This window comes from Macrotis lagotis, chromosome X, assembly GCF_037893015.1.
Source record: "Macrotis lagotis isolate mMagLag1 chromosome X, bilby.v1.9.chrom.fasta, whole genome shotgun sequence".
Taxonomy (NCBI): Eukaryota; Metazoa; Chordata; class Mammalia; order Peramelemorphia; family Peramelidae; genus Macrotis; species Macrotis lagotis.
In genome coordinates this window covers 691,347,684-691,362,948 of record NC_133666.1, presented here as the reverse complement: position 1 = coordinate 691,362,948, position 15,265 = coordinate 691,347,684, and positions in this window count along the sequence as shown.

Below are 15,265 nucleotides of genomic sequence, written 5' to 3'. Positions count from 1 at the left end.
AGGAAGGTCCCTCCTCCTTCCTTCTCTAAGACCCCTCCCAATCCTGACACCCCCTGTTCTTAAGCCCCTCCCAGCTCTGACATCTCCTGACTTAAGCCCCTCCCAGCTCTGACATCTCCTGACTTAAGGCCCCTCCCAACCCAACTCTCCCATTCCCTATTCTGAAGTGTCTCCCAGCTCTGACATCCCCTGTCCCCAGGCCCCTCCCAATCTTGACATTCCCTGTTCTAAGGACCCTCCCAACCCTGACATTCCTTGATCTAACTACCCACCCAATCCTGAAATCCCCTAAGGACCCTCCCAGCTCTTACATCCCCCATTCTAAGACCCTTCCCAGCTCTGACATCTCCTGTTCTAAGACTCCTCCCAGCTCTGACATCCCCATTCTAAGACTCCTGCCAGCTCTGACATCTTCTGTTCTAAGACACCTCCCAGCTCTGACATCCATGTTCTAAGATTAAGACTCCTCCCAGCTCTGACATCCCCCATTCTAAGACTCCTGCCAGCTCTGACATCCCCTGTTCTGAGACACCTCCCAGCTCTAACATCCCTGTTCTAAGATTAAGACTCCTGCCAGCTCTGACATCCCCTGTTCTAAGACCCTTCCCAGCTCTGACATCCCTGTTCTAAGATTAAGACTCCTCCCAGCTCTGACATCCCCTATTCTAAGACCCTTCCCAGCTCTAACATCCCCCATTCTAAGACACCTCCCAGCTCTGACATCCCCTGTTCTAAGACCCTTCCCAGCTCTGACATCCCTGTTCTAAGATTAAGACTCCTCCCAGCTCTGACATCCCCTATTCTAAGACTTTCCCAGCTCTGACATCCCCCATTCTAAGACACCTTCCCAGCTCTAACATCCCCCATTCTAAGACACCTCCCAGCTCTAACATCCCCCATTCTAAGACCCTTCCCAGCTCTGACATCCCCATTCTAAGACTACTGCCAGCTCTGACATCCCCTGTTCTAAGACTACTCCCAGCTCTGACATCCCTGTTCTAAGACTCCTCCCAGCTCTGACATCCCCTGTTCTAAGACACCTCCCAGCTCTGACATCCCCATTCTAAGACTCCTGCCAGCTCTGACATCCCCTGTTCTAAGATTAAGACTCCTCCCAGCCCTGACATCCCCTGTTCTAAGACCCTTCCCAGCTCTGACATCCCCGTTCTAAGACTACTGCCAGCTCTGACATCCCCTGTTCTAAGACCCTTCCCAGCTCTGACATCCCCGTTCTAAGACTACTTGCCAGCTCTGACATCCCCTGTTCTAAGACACCTTCCCAGCTCTGACATCTCCCGTTTTAAGACTCCTCCCAGCTCTGATATCCCCTAAGACTCCTCCCAGCTCTCACATCCCCCATTCTAAAACACCTCCCAGCCCTGACATCCCCCATTCTAAGACCCTTCCCAGCTCTGACATCCCCCATTCTAAGACTCCTCCCAGCTCTGACATCCCATTCTAAGATGCCTCCCAGCTCTGACATCCCTGTTCTAAGATTAAGACTCCTCCCAGCTCTGACATCCCCCATTCTAAGACTCCTGCCAGCTCTGACATCCCCTGTTCTAAAACACCTCCCAGTTCTGACATCCCTGTTCTAAGATTAAGACTCCTCCCAGCCCTGACATCCCCTGTTCTAATACCCTTCCCAGCTCTGACATCCCCTGTTCTAAGACTCCTCTCAGCTCTGATTAAGACTCCTCCCAGCTCTGACATCCCCTGTTCTAAGACTCTTCCCAGCTCTGACATCCCTGTTCTAAGATGCCTCCCAGCTCTGACATCCCCTGTTCTAAGACCCTTCCCAGCTCTGACATCTCCCGTTTTAAGACTCCTCCCAGCTCTGATATCCCCTAAGACTCCTCCCAGCTCTGACATCCCCATTCTAAGACTCCTCCCAGCTCTCACATCCCCCATTCTAAAACACCTCCCAGCCCTGACATCCCCCATTCTAAGATGCCTCCCAGCTCTGACATCCCCCATTCTAAGACCCTTCCCAGCTCTGACATCCCATTCTAAGATGCCTCCCATTCTAAGACTCCACCCAGCTCTGACATCCCATTCTAAGATGCCTCCTCCCAGCCCTGACATCCCCTGTTCTAATACCCTTCCCAGCTCTGACATCCCCTGTTCTAAGACTCCTCTCAGCTCTGACATCCCCCATTCTAAGACACCTCCCAGCTCTGATATCCCCCATTCTAAGACCCTTCCCAGCTCTGACATCCCATTCTAAGACTCCTCCCAGCTCTGACATCCCCTGTTCTAAGACCCTTCCCAGCTCTAACATCCCCCATTCTAAGACTCCTCCCAGCTCTGACATCCCCTATTCTAAGACCCTTCCCAGCTCTAACATCCCCCATTCTAAGACTCCTCCCAGCTCTGACATCCCCTGTTCTAAGACCCTTCCCAGCTCTGACATCCACCATTCTAAGACGCCTCCCAGCTCTGCCATCCCCTGTTCTAAGATGCCTCCCAGCTCTGGCATCCCCTATTCTAAGGCCCCTCCCAGCTCTGACATCCCCTGTTCTAACTACCCTCCCAGTTCAGACATCCCCTGAGACCCTCCCAGCCCTGACATTCCCGGTTCTCAGGCTCCTCCCATCTCTGACAGAGTATTAGGGCTCAGACAAGGAGCAGGTAGCATGGGGGAGAGTCTAGGGGGCCAGAAGTCCAGATGCCTGCTGGCTGGACAGTCCTGCCAGAGCAGGATTCCAAACTTCAGTCTAGATTGGCTCTCATGAACAGAGGGTGTGAGGGTGGCAAAGCAGGGAGGGAAGCATCCTGCCCAAGCCATCTGGCCTCAGCCCCAAGGTCTTTAGCCCAAAGAAGAAATCTCCTGGTACCTCTTGGGGGTGGAGATAGGGAAAACAGAGTCAGATGGGGAGAGATGTCAGGCTGGGAAGGGAGGGAGATTCCAGGGGAATTTCCTTGTCAGTCCCCCTGAAGGCCATGCTTATTCCAAGTCTCCCACTGCCCGAGCTGAGCCAGCTAAAGGTAGAGCTTCCTGACCCCTTTGTACCCTACCCTTCACCCTCTCCCTGACTCCTCCCCTGTTTGTAGAGGCTTGGGGCTTAAGTGACTTGCCCATCATCAAATAGCTGAGGTCTGATTCGAACTGGGGTCTCCTGACTTCCAGGGTCAGAGCTCTCTCCACTATACCTGGAGCTGCCTCTCCACCTGCCCCCCCTAAGCTTTTCCCTAAACTTCCCTCAATGAGCAGGCTGGGGAAGGGGTACCCCTGAGAAATAGGGTCAGATACTTACAACTGGAAGGACATTGGAATTCATTTAGTCCAGCCCTTATCTGACAAAGGAGGAAACCAAGGCCTGAAGTTGAGGAATGACTTGCCCAAGGTCTCACATGAGAACAATAAAGCAGGATTTGGCCCTAGTTCTCACCCCAGAACCATTTCTGTGATACAATGCCTCCCAGAGGGCCATGTTTTGGGGGAATAGTCGATTCTGGGCCTTTGAGGCCCAGGTCTCCCTCCCTCCCTCCCCTCCTTTCTAGGGCCAAAGGAGAGGAAAAGATTGGGTTAGAGTTGCCCTATCCTCTCTGTGAAGCAGAGATTCTGAAGTAAATTCTAACCTTGTCTACTTCCCTACTCAGTAAGTTGTGGGGGTGGGGGAAGAGGAGGTTCCTCTCTCCCCAGGATCAAATGCAAAGTCTTCTGACCACAATTCCTGTAGTCAGGAAGAGCTGCCTTCAAATTCCAGTCTCAATAATCATGATTCTGCCTCACTTTCCTCATCTGTAAAATGGGGCTTTACTATTACCTTCCTTCCAGGAATGGGTGAGAATCAAAGGAGAAAATATACATATGGTGCTTTTAAGGCACCATATGAATTGTAGAGTCCTTGCAATGAGTCCAGTCTTTCACACAACCCTCCCTAGCTCCCTATGGACCAGGTAATCTGCTCGCCAGTGACTGACTCTTCTACCAGGACCTTTGCCCTTGGGGTTTCCCCCTCTTCTTTCCCCTCCCCCCCCCACCTAGAGTGTCCTCCTCCCCCTGGAGGCCTTACCTGGTCACTCAACTCCCCTCAAGCTTCACTTGGGGGGTCTGCTTGGGTCCCAATTAGACTGCTCCCTGAAGGCAGGAGGGAAGCTTCCCTCTGGCTCAGAAGACAGGGCTTCCTAAATGGGTGATTACGGGCAGATCAGAAGCAGGGAGGGAGAGAGCTCAGAGGGTGGTGGGCACCCTCAAAGTGGCCCCACAGCTTCAGCAACAGTCGTCTCCTAACTGCCAGCATGACCTTGGGCAGGCGACCTCCTTTCTCAGGAAGGAGAAACTTGACTTACATGGTTGAGTAGAAAGAATATTGAAGTTGAAGAGGTTCTGAGTTCGAATCCCAATTCTTTCCTCTAGTCCCTCCCCTATCAAAGGAGAGCTTTGGATAGAGGATCTCAAAATTCATAGCCATCTTTTAATCCTTTCGTGGCCTAAGCCAGTGATCCTGAGTGTCAGCCTATGGAGGTGAGGCCTCAGGGCTCAAACACAGGGTTTCTGGGTTCTCCCCGCAACCCCAGCTTTTACCCACTTCCTTCTCTCTTCCTTCCCCCTTCTCTCTGGTCAATGGCTCCCTCTCCTGGTTCCCTTCTTCCTCTCTGTTCAGGCTTCGAATTTCCCCTAGGAAGGAAGGAAGGAAGGAAGGAAGGCCTGGCCTTTCATCCCAGTCTGGCTGCATCCTACTTAGATAAACCTTGAACTTAGATAACCTTAGATAAACCTCGATGAAACTCAGTTTCCTCCAATGTCAATAAGCCGTGGGGAGGGCCACAGTTCCTCAGACTGTCTCCCTAGGTCATCATGAGGACCAAAGGAGATACTAGGAATAGGGACTGGCCCCTGAAGAACCCTATACCGGTAGGGAATGCCAGTACCTCGGCCCATTGACCTGCTTAATAAATTCTCATTGGCTCCCCCATGAGGAAGCCCCCTTCCACTAAAGCAGATTGGCACCTCTGCAATTATAATTGCCAAGGTAAGATCATTTACCCAGGCAGGATTCAAACCCAAGTCTTCCTTTATCCAAATTTAGCATCCTCCCCACTGGACACAGCCCTCCATGGACGGGCTTTGCAGTCACCCAGGAATGCATGGGGAGGCAGAGTCAGCTCCTGGCTCAGCCTGTCAGCCAAGTCTGCTTTCTGGCATTCCCTCAGCCCATGAACTTCTGGGCCTACCAGTCCATTTCCTCAGCTGTCTCCCCTAATCTGCTTCTCTAAAAGAGATCTCTAGAATAGATCCAGCTGGCACAGATGGCAGCCTGGGACCGGCTATCCATGTGTTTAGTGGGCAGTGGGGGGCACTGTTGTCCAGCAGTTGATTGGACTGGCCAGTTTGACAGCCCCAAATAAACTACCACCCTGCAATGGGTATCGCTGCCATCCCTGGCTGGGGGTGAGGCCCAGCTCTCTCTGGTTGCCCACGTCTACCCAGAACGGGGACTTCATGGACCGGCAGCAATAATCTTTTACCTGTGATGGGTAAAAAGTAAGGTGTTTACATGGATGATCTTAATGGATCCCTAGATGGAAGCCTGAGGCTCAGAGAGGATTCTGGAGGTGAGCTCTGGGTCCAGAAATGGAAGCCCAGGGTGGGGAAGTGACTTGTCCAAGGTAGCAAGGCTAGTGACTTATAGTCTCTTGAATCCAAGGCTGGTAGCTCCCATCTGTTCTCCCCACCAGACTTATCACTAGAGACATGAGATTTAGAACTGGGAAGAGACATTTGCTTATTCAACATTCAATAATCATTTATTCATCACCCACTTTACATGAGCACTAGTGATACAGAGACAAAAATGAAAAGGGAATGACTTAGCCAAGGACTCTAGAACCAACATTCTGTCTAGGAAGGGAAGCCATCACAGCCCTGGGTTCAGAGACCTGCAAGGATTCTCCTCCCACTCCCAACCCTAAGTTGAATTTGGGGAAACCCACCAATTTACAGGTGAGGAAACTGAGCCCCAGTGCATCTAAGCATCATGGTAGAGTCTTTGCTAAAGTGATCTGTCCAAGGTGCCTCCGTAGCTGAAGCAGGATGAGAACCTGGGGCTCCTGTCGTCTTCTGTATCTTGTTCCACTAGGCTGGGCAGGAGGCAGGGGAGGAAGGCTGTAGCCCAGCCATACTCCCTTCTCCCTCAGGAAAGGCTCCTCCAGGCAGGGCGGGACCCTTCCTACTTCAAGTCCCAGGTTTTTTGAGGATTCCCCCACTCACACCTAGCCTGTAACTCATAGAAAGATGTCAGGGACTTCAGAGGCCAACTAACCCTAATCACCATTTCACAAATGAGGAAACTGAGGTTTGCTCAAATTCCTAAAACTACTTGTCTTGGAAGGGGCATTGATATTTTCCTTCATCCTCAAAGAAGACCATGACCTCAGGGGAGGTAATGCACATGAAGTGGATCTGAGTGGGGGGGGCTGTGCTCAGTCCCCAGCCTCACTTTCTCCTCTGGAACCATCTGGGTCCAGGGGCCAGATAGGAATCAGGATGACTGGAGATGGCCCTGGATGGGAGGCAGTCAGGGTGGAATGACTTACCCAAGATCACACAGCTAGCAATGTCAAGTGTCTTAGGCTGGATTTGAATTCCAGTCCTCCTTACTCTAAGGCCAGTGTTCTATCCACTGTCCCACCTAGCTGCCATGGGGAGGGGCTTTTAGGTCAGTGCCAGACAGCCATCAGGGACACCACCTCTCCTGGACTGGGTGTTTGATTTTTGGGTTTTTTTGGACTCTCATCTCCTTGTTTTCCACCATTGCTGGATAGTTCAGCCTTCTAGCCACAGGCAGTTAAGTGACTTGAAGAGGGTCTCATGGTCAGAGTAGAAAAGGGAGAGTTGAACTGGGCTCTTCTCGGCTCCTGCTCTCTGGTGGACCTGCCCCATGACCTCTCCCATGTGACTTGGAGCAACTTTCTCATCTGTCCAATGAATATATTGAATGAAGAGGTGACATTCTGGGGTTCTAGAATGATTCTTCTCCCATTGGTGGAATGACCAGAGCCTCCACCAGAGGGCTATGGGACTTGAGAGGAAGGGGTTAGTCCTTCTGGCTTGGTACATGGGAGAGTGTTCTGACCTGGAGAGCAGCTATTGTGGCTAGGTGGCCCCGGGGTGATCAGCTGACAGCTGAGAACCACCCAAATGTGGAAGAGGAAGAGGAAATGTGGCAACTCGGAAAGGAGGGAGGAGAGGAGAAAGACCTTGGCAGGAGATCCAACAGGTTTGCCTTTGATGAACTGATAAGAGCAGAAGCAGCCCAGCCCAAGGCAAAGCAGGACTCTAAGGGACCACCAAGACTGGCTGGAGCCACTGGGGAGAGCCCAGCCAGCTTGGAGCCTCTCAGACACCTACTCCTGATCACTCACTGCTAAGGCCAGAGCCTCTGTTCTAATCTATGGAAGGACAAATGGTCAACCAGTGCCCAAAGTCCCTCGGCTAGGTTGGCCAACCCTCTGTAGGCTCCCAAGAATGACTTGTCTGGGGGTGGTTAGGTAACGTGGTGGACAAAGCACTGGCCCTGGAGTCAGGAGGACCTGGGTTCAAATCCGGTCTCAGACACTTAATAATGACCTAGCTGTGTGGCCTTGGGCAAGCCACTTAACCCCATTTGCCTTGCAAAAACCTTTAAAAAAAATGACTTGTCTGATGTTCCTTCCCTCTCTGACCTTCATCTATAACATGAGAGGGTTAGTTCAGGTAATCTCTAAGGTCAGATCTATGAGTTTCCTGGAATTAGGAGGCAAACTCCAGGCTCTTGAGCAAAGTCAAGCCTAATCAAGTCAACAAATATTGATGGCCAAGATAGGAGGCCATCATGGGATGCATAGTACCAGCAATGGGGTCATGGGGTCAAGGGAGAAAGCGGAGGAATCTCCCTAGGAGCAGGGAGCAGTCCTAGCTTGCTCTGCTCTCAAGTCCATCCCTTTGGGAAGTTAATTTTCTGATTTCAGGGAAGGGTCCAATGAGAGCTTTGAGGCTCACCAGTGAGAGAGCTGGGGAAATGCCAAGAGTGGATGGTGAACATGGAGCGGCAATCCTCTATTGGGCACATCCCAGCTACTGCTTTGGCGCTGATGGCTCGGGATGAGCTCCCTCTCACAAGTGGGCTGCCCAGTCCCCTATAGCTGTGGGAATTCACCCAAGTGTCTGTCAGCATGGAGGTGTCCTCATGGAGAAGAAAAGGAGAAGGAAGGGGTAGGAGGAGCCTTTGGCCAATAAGGGAGAGACGGAGGGTGATTGGCTGGGACAGTTGCCCTGGATTGGAAGGATTCTAGTGAGCATTTGGCATCACAGTGAATGACAGTACTGGATTTAAGATTATGGGTTTGGGGTTCAAATCCAGGATCTGCCACTCACCACTTATGTGACTGTGGACAAACTGCTATATACCCTTGATCTTTAGGTTCCTCATCTGTTAAATGGGAGCACAGTCAGCCTGTAGGAGCCCTCCCAGATGTAACCCTATCATTCTGGGACCTGGGTTTGAATCTCAGTTTTGCTACTTGCTACCTATATGACCTTGGATATGCCACAAATTCCCTGGGCCTCAATTTCCTCACTGGTGGAATGTTCTTGAAAATTCCTTCAAGGTCTAAACTCTGTGATTCTGATTGGAGGGAGATCTGAGAGTACTCTCTTAGCCTCTCACAGAGAAGGAATCTCTACATCCCACAGGCAGAAAGAGGAGAGAGGATCAAAGGAAAGGATGGGCTGGGCTGGAGAGGTCTAGAGAAAGGATAAGACCATTTCCAGGATCGACCATCACTGTCACCTCCATGACTGTCCCCTTCATTTCCATCATTATCTCCATCTTCCTCAAAATCCCACCTCCCACTCCCATTCCTATCTCCATTGTAATGTTTAGCATCGCCATACCTAGAGGAAACATGGTCCCAGGGACAGAGGCCTTAGACTTGACCGGTCTGAGTGCAGCCTTCCTACCTTTCTTTGGGCCTCAACTTCCTCATCTTTACAAAAAGAAGTTGACCTAAATTATTTCTAACATCCCATTCAGCCCTGACATCTCCAAAGTACCTTCCAGCCTTGACATCCCCTGTTCTAGGACCCTTCCCAGCCTTGACATCCCCTGTTCTAGGACCCTTCCCAGCCCTGACATCCCCTGTTCTAGGACTTCATTTGGAATCTGAAGGAAGCCAGGAAAGCAGGAGGCAGAGTTGAGGAAGGAGAGCATTCCTGGCAGGAGGCACATCCAGAGAAGGTGTCTGGAGTCTGGAGATGCAGGGTCTTGTATGCGGACTAGCAAGGAGGCCATTACTGCTAGGCTGAAGGGGAGCTGAAGGGGAGTAAGGCATAAGGCAGCTGGGAAGGCAGGAGGAAGGCCAGCCTAGGAAGGACGTTAAAAGCCAAACAGAACGAAGATTCTGACATTCTAGGAGTCTATATTCTATGAATTTCTCTCTTGAGAAGACTTCTAAAGCAGGGTGGTTCAGTGGGAAGGGAGCCTGCCTGGAGTCATAGGTTTGTATCCCAACTCTGTGTGACCCTGGGCAAGTCCCTTCCTGTCTCTGGGTCTCCCTGAAGGCCATCTTGGTTCATCTATGATCTCATTCTCCCTATCACCATCCCCACCCTAGTCAGGATTAAACTTGAGGTCCCCACCCCTCCCTCAGCTCTGCCATCCCGATGGGACCTGAGAGGTTGGCTGCTGTGGCTGGTGGGCCAACCTGAGGGAGACCTGGCCTGGGGAGGGCAGCATGGGGGGGGCAGCCTCCCAGGGGAGGGGAGGGCCTGCCCAGGTGCTGGAGCAGTAGAGCCTGGCCCCCAGGGTGGGGCGGCCTGGGCAGGAGGGATGCTCCCCACACCTATGCCACCAGGCCGCTCCTGCTGCAGTGGATCCCAGCAGCCTCTTCCTGTCCTGTTTATTGCCTCTGAGGTCAGGAAACCATTTGAGTGAAACATCCTTCCTCCCGCCACCACCGCCGCCCCCTCCTCCCGTGATTCTTTCAGAGGAGCCGTGATGCAGTCTCTCCCTTTGCGGAAAATCCAGTGGGAAAAACTGTCAGCTAGCCTCTGACATCAGCACTGTCCCCCAGCCAAGAGTCAGGGTGGCCGGCCTGGGCTGGGCGGGCCTGGGGTAGAGGGGGGTGGGGGGAGGCTGGCCGGGAGAGAAATGGAGCCTAGAGAGGAGAGAGGAAACTAGGCCTGCGGAGGCCCCAGGATGGGATGGGACAGGACGGGATGGGACGGGAGCCACCCGCCACATTCCGGGGCCCACGGCCATTCCCCGGGGCCCGGGTGGGGAGCAGGAGGGAGGGAGGACGCCTGCCAAAGAAATCTCTCTCTCTCTCTCTCTCTCTCTCTCTCTCTCTCTCTCACACACACACACACACACACACACACACACACACACACACACACAAATACACAGAGATGCACCATCGGACAGTTTTTAAGAGAATAATTGACACATAGGAAGATGCCAAGACACATATGTGTAAATATACATGTATTTGTCTGTGGATGTATGTGATGGACACCCAGACACCCAGAGAGAGATAGACATCTGCCTTGTCCTTCATACACACAGAGATCAAGAGCTGGAAGGTTCCTCCAAGATCATTTAGTATAACCCCCTATTTTACAGAACAGGAAATCGAGGCCCAGGAGGTCACGCAGGTGGTGTCAGCATCCGAATTCCAATCCAGGTCCCCCATCTCCAAAGTCAGTGCTCTTTCCCTTCAGGTACATATATCAATAAACACCACTGTATTGGTGCCAGAGATGCAAAGACAAAAATGAAATAGTCCCTGTCCTCAGTGAGCTTGCAGTCTAATGGGGTGGTAGCACATCCAGGGTTGGATAGAATCTTTGTACAATGAGAATGAAGTAGGTGATGGAGAGGGGAATCATGACTGGGTACAGACAAGCAAATTCCGACGTCTACATAAGGAAATGATCCAGGGGCAGCTGGGTGATGCAGTGGATAGAGCACTGGCCCTGGAGTCAGGAGGACCTGAGTTCAAATTCCCCCTCAGACACTTAATAATTGCCTAGCTGTGTGATCTTGGGCAAGTCACTTAACCCCACTGCCCCTTAAATAAATTGAAAAAAGAGAGAAATTAATAAATGATCCAAGGGAAAGAGCCCTGGCTTTGCAGGGAGAGGACCTTGCTTTAGATCCAACATGCTTACTGTTCTTGGACTTGGGTAAATGACTTCATCACCTCAGCCTCAGTTTCCTCATCTGAGAATGGACTCAGTCTCTGAGCTCCTGACTGGCCCCAGATCTAGGAATATGGACACAGACTCCCACAGAGATCTATTTATTATAACATTATATATTATGTATAACAGGGGCATCTGGGTGGCTCAGTAGATGGAGCACTAGCCCTAGAGTAGAGAAGACCTGAGTTGAAAACTGACCTCAGACACTTATTACTTGTGTGACCCTGGGCAAGTCATGTCACTGTATTTGCCTCAGTTTCCTTATCTGTAAAATGAACTGGAGAAGGAAGAGGCCTCTATCCCATCTCCCCCAGTGTCTTTGCCTAGAAAGCCTCCAAGGGGGGTCACAAAAAGTTGGACATGATGGAAAATGACTGAACAACAAAAACATTATATGTAATAGCTCTCTCAGTGTGTCTCTGTCTCTGTGTGTCTCTTTGTCTTTGGCCTTCTCTCTGTGATATATATGAAGACCCAGACAGGGTCATACCTGGAGAACCTATTTTTGTGTGCATGCATGTGAACCTCCCCCCCCCCCACACACACACCCAGTAGCCCTAAGCCAGAAGCTAAGACAGAGAGATTGACCTTGCAGCCAGACTCCAGGCTTCCTGGGTTTGCCATGGGGCTCTGCTGTGGGAGGGTGGTGAAGACCACTTCCTTCCTCTTTTCCTCCCTCCTTTTATCCTTCTCTTCCTCCTTAATCCTTACCCTTGAATGAGGTTTGGCTCCAATGTCAGGAGGCCAGCTCATGGCAGGGGGGTGAGACCCGGGAGGGGGGCACATCTGAGAGCAGAGGAAAGGGTCATTTCAATTCAATTCAATTTAGATACTTATTATCTGTATGTCCCTGGGAAAGTCAACCTCCTCCTTGGGCCTCGGTTTCCTCATCTGTAAAATGAGGGGACTGGACTTGGTGACCTTTGAGGTCCCTTCCAGCTCTCCTGTCATATCCTTTGGCCCCTGAGAAGCTAGCTTCCTTCCTATTGGGCAACATTCCCTGGGGCTGAGCCCCTCAGCTCTGGGTCCAAGAGAGAAAGTGCGAGAAGGTAACTCACACATTGCTCCAGGGTCATTCCATTTCCTCTCGATTTTTAAAACAAGCATAGACACGCACAAACCGGAAGAAACAAAACTAAAAAAACAACTCTCCCTGATGCAATTCCCAAGAGGTCAAATCCTGAGTTAGAAAGCATCTGGGAAATGCCCAGATTGCAGCTGGACTTCCTGGAGGAGGTGGGGAGGAGGGAGGAGGCTCCTCCAGAGCTAGCCCTGGGCTTCCTTTGCAGGCAGTCCCAGGGTCTCAGCTGCCCCCCTTCGGGGGCCCTTTGGGCTGGACATCTTTCTCCATCTGTTCCAACTCCCTCATGGCTACCATTGCCCCAAGGACCAGAGAGGGTGCCTGCCCCAAGGACCACACAGGAAAAGAGGAGTGAAGCTGGCAGAAGCCAGTAGTCCTCACTGCCAGAGTCCACTGGATGGCACTGCCTACCCTGTCTCTGTTCAGGCCGTAGTGGGTGCTGGTTTCACTGAGTTACCAGGATACAGTCTTGAGTCTTGCCCTCATCTCTATAGCCTGGACTCTGACTTGGTCCTAGCCCTGGGGCCAGGTTTACATCCTCTCACCCCCACCACCTCCCTCTGCCCCAACTCTGCTGCTGACCCCTCTGAATGACTTTGGTGGAACTATTTCAACTCTATGGACCTCAGTTTCTTCTTCTGTCAAATGAGAGGCTGACTCATCTGGACAGTCTCTAAGGTCCCCCACCAACCCTACCTTGGGGGACCCAGTTCCCCTCCACATTCTGAGTCTGGTCTTGCCAGCGGCTCCTTGGCCACAAGGGGGCCACATTGGAGAATGTGGATGAGTCGGTCCAGCCCTTCTGGACGCCAGTCTCAGACTGCACCTTGGGAGCCCATACCCATCTTGGGAGAATAAGGCTGGCAGGGGGCCTTTTGCTTTCTGGACGAGAAAGACATGCCGAACAGAGGTCCAAAAGATCGAGCCTCCTTCCCCTCCTCCTATATCACCCCCCCAATTGAGGAAACCTCTATCCCATCTCCCCCAGTCCCTGAAAATGTACCTTTCTGAGACCAGTAAGACCCTAGCCTCCCCCCCGCCCCACCCCAGGCTCAGAGAAGTCCCTCCTCTCTCTACAGAGCTGAGTATCTTGGCCCCTGCTCTCCTGGAGCTCATTTCACAGGTGAGGAAAGTGGGGCAGGCATCAAGGTGTTAGTTGGTGTTTGAGTTAGAACTGGTGCTTGAGGGTCCCGCCTCCCAAAGAGCCCTGAACTAGGAGTCATTGACTGTCACTTTGCCTCTCTGTCCCTCAGTTTCCTCATCTGGCAAATAGTGGGGCTTAAGTCCTTTCCTAGACTCAGAGTCTTTCTAACTGGAAAGGATTTTAGAGATAATTTAATTCTCCCCCCCCACCCCAGCCCCCAATATTTCATAGTCCTGGGGATCCTGCGCCTAACCTGGGGGAAGGCTCGTTAGGGGTGGGATGGAGACAGCAGGGAAGGAGCAGGGTTAATAGACTGAGATGGCTCGGCCCCTCGGGGCCCTAGTGGGGAAAGTGGCAGTTTCTGGATGGCTAGTTATGGGGAATTCCCCCTGCCAGCCTGTCTACCTGGTGAGTCACTGGCATCTACTGCTGCCCACACAGGACGACCAGGTCCTCCCCACCCCTCCCCCCGGCCCTCCAACGGCTACTCATATCAATTGGCTCCCCATTTTGCCTGGTGACCCAAGGGGAGACAAAGGACTGCTCACCACCCCCCACCCACCCTCTGCAGGAGGCGGCTGGTGATTCAAAATCCCAGGGGGAGCAGTCCTTCAGGGGCCAAGGGTCCTTGGGGGTGAATCAGCTTTGAGGGCAGCCAGGGGTTAAGGTCAGGGGTATTCCCAGAATGCCGGGAATGGTCCCTGCCTGGAGGGGCCAGAGCCCATTCAACCCAATGCAGGAGTTCCCTCCTTCCTCTTAGAGAAAGAAAAAGGGCACAACACCATGGAATTCTAGATGGGGGTCCAGTTCCTTTATGTGACAAGGGTGGAACACTTGTCCAAGGTCACACGGAACCGGATTTGGAGCTCAAAGCTTTGTTCTGCCCAGAGTTCCACACTGTTCTTGGACCATGCTGAGGATGACTGGGATCACTGAGGCCCAGGACCCTGCCCATTTCTGCCACCATGGGGGGAGATCCCCACCTGGCCTGTCTGTCCATCAGCAGCAGCCTGCCCTGCCCAGCTCAACCCACGCCAATCCCCTTGAGCACTGGTATGTGGAGGTAGGACCAAGGGAAGACTATGGCCTCCTGGCCTCCACCCTATGAACAGAGTCCAACTGAGTAATACCCAATGGTCCTTGCTCTCAGGGAGCCCATTGCCTGGCAGGATAAGGTTACACCTTGTTTCAGAGATGTTAACTTAAGACCTACCTCAGTTTCTTCATCTGTAAAATGAAAGGATTAGACCATAGACTCTAAGTCTATGATTTATGGCATCTTTTCTTTCCTCCTCTGGGAGACCAGATCTGCCCCCAACAGCTCTGAATTCGAATTCTTTTACAATTTAGGCTCTTCTCAGTTATTTCATCAGTGTGGAGGAGCTCTAGGCATGGGCATGCCTTCCAATAGAAGGAATGGCAGAGCCCAGGTCTTCAGGAGTTGGGAGAGACTACACAGCCAGGCTCAAATCGCCAATTTGTGTCAGAGGCAGGATTCAAATCTGGGTTTTGAAGACTCTGAACCTAGAATACAATCCATTAAGCACAGTTTGCTTCCATGGTACCAAAATTAACTCACAGGAAACAGCCTAGAGCTGTCCCTACCTGTGAGGTAGGCAACCATAGGGTGTGTGGGGGAGGCTGCAAGGCTCTTAAGGGAGGAGATGTGGGGCTGTAGCCATCAGGGAAGGCTCCTTGGAGGAGGGGGGATTGGGGGGGGGGGTTCATTCATGGTTAACAGAAGGGAATTGTCTTCCAAATCCATTACATCCTGGTACATTTGAAGGATGTGTAGATTCTAGAGAGCCAGAGTAGAGGGGGCGGCATTCCTAGTGAGGACAACTGCATG